The sequence below is a fragment of the Penaeus japonicus genome, unplaced genomic scaffold (assembly GCF_977035675.1).
Source record: "Penaeus japonicus unplaced genomic scaffold, GWHDUDI00000001_assembly GWHDUDI00000009, whole genome shotgun sequence".
In the NCBI taxonomy this organism is placed as follows: domain Eukaryota; kingdom Metazoa; phylum Arthropoda; class Malacostraca; order Decapoda; family Penaeidae; genus Penaeus; species Penaeus japonicus.
Window position 1 is genome coordinate 23,267,136 of NW_028234411.1, and position 2,304 is coordinate 23,269,439.

A 2,304-nucleotide genomic window follows, 5' to 3' on the forward strand; every position below is an offset into this window, starting at 1 on the left:
GATATTAGTAGTAATAGCAATAGCGATTGTAGGAGTAGTAGTAGTCGCAGAAATGGTAGCAGCAGTACTCGCAAGAGTAAGAATATTAAAAGTAGTGATGATAAGAGTAAGAGTAGGAGTAGTAGAAGTAGTAGTAGTAATAATAGTAATAATAGAAGTAGCAGCAGTAGCAGTAGTAATTGTGGTAGAAATAGTAATTGTGGTAGCAGTAGCAGTATCTATCACGATCACTATCAAAGGCTCAAGCACATGTTACATCTGGATCCAAACATTAATAATGCATTCTCTCCAAGGTTTTATGTCACAATAGTAAACTCTCGTGATATAGATTTTTTTATCAATACTGTTGAATACCAGAATACTCTTAAAACCATGTCTCTTTAAGGTACTAAACCCAAGAGGATGTACAGAGCCTCGATTAATGTCACGTGGATGATTAAGACAACAGAATACATTAGATGTTGATAATAATAAAATGAAAAAAAAAACAGTTTTCTATCCGTCTTTCTAATTCTTTCACTAATGATTTACTTGTCTCCATTTTCCTCTTGTCTTTCCGATTCCTCACCTAACTCCCTCTTTCCCTCCCCGTCTGTTTGTCTCTTAACTGACTTATCTAACTCTCTTTCACATTTTGTCTTTCTGCCTCTCTATCTATTCAGGTCCACCTCTCTTTGCTTGCTTTCATTGTTTTATTTCGTTGTTTTACTTGCTTTTATTCTTTACTCCCTCAGTCCCTTCTGGAAATTTACTTTAACGTTCGGCTTCTCATCTATCGACCATTAATCTTGGCTACAAAGTATAACTCCTTCGATCTCCAGAATTCTGGACGAAAGTAGTGAAAAAAAATATATATATTGACGAGTGATTTACATTATAAAATGAGTATATATTGAACAAAAAAAAAAAATCTATCGACCATAAATCTTGACTCAAAATATAACCCCGTCGCTCTCTGAGTGGCCACCCCCTCCCCCTACCACACCCCTCACCCTTCCCCTCCAAACAAACAATCTCAGCTCGTCGCCCTCACCCCACCCCCCTCCTCCCTTATTGTTCCCACCACTGTTAAGATAAACGTAACTGATTTCTTGAAATTGCTGAAGTTATATTAACAAAAATTGTCACTATTTGCGTGAGGTAAAATGGAGAGATCCAATTTCGTAACTACGTATTCGTGCTTTAGGAAAATGAGATGGCGGAGGGATATTTGAAGATATAGCAATAACTCCTTCTATATAAAAAGGACTTGTTAACACTGAATAACATCGTGAAGGTACAAATATAACCACTGTAAATAGAAGGGCTATACAAATGAAGCATCTCTAAATTGAAATATGTTGACATCTAAAAGAAAATAATGCAAGTCTCAAAAGGCAAAGGGGGAAATAAGCACATAAATCCAACAGGCTTTACTGTTCTTGAAAACTTTAGATAACCTTCTATACAGAGTACAGAAAGCAGCAATGGCGTTTGGTTTGAAAGTTCAAAGCAGAAAATTCTGAATGAAGCTAATAAAGATATATTGATATTGACGAGCAATTTACATTATGAAATGAGTATACATTGTAATAAAAAAAATTACTTTGTAAAAAGAAGAATAGGAGTCTACCAGCAGCTATATCAAAGGGTGCAAGACGTGTATTTATGTGACATGTTGACGTCCTTGCCAAAGCTGCAGAAGAGGTAACCACTGTCAGAACAGATTTAGGAATAATGTAATGCCAACGTGTGCAATTGCTAACACTCGGGGAGGAGACACAAAAGCAGGTGATGCAACGACCGACTATTCTGGGAGAAACCGAAGCCAAGCCTTCAGGAAAAAAAAGCCCCGAATTCAGAGACCTTGAAGAGTCTAATCGAGAGGGTGAAGATGCAATAACATGGGCGAATAAACACTACCTGCAGGGAAACCAGATCAGCCTATCTCAGCCTCCGAGACGCGGAGAAAACACGACGGCAACATCAGAGGAAGATTCTGAAAACCTCCCGTCTCGAAGAATATCGCAACATGTGCAAACCTGCTGATAATTTGCATATCGATCCCTTTAGACGAGGGATAAAAGAAAATTTTAAAATGGGATTGAACAGTCCTTAAATAAAGTGAGGCGATGATAAAATTAAACAACAAAGGACCTTCAAGTAAATGACGTTTTTTTACTTCAATCAAGTATGATTCTTTATGGCAGCAAAGGGTGTTTGTTTATAAGTAGCTTTGGTGAACTGAGTATTTTTTCTTCAAGATCATACCGACAGAAGAAACGCTGAAGAAAAGGAAGACAATGCAAGAGGCAAGAAACAACA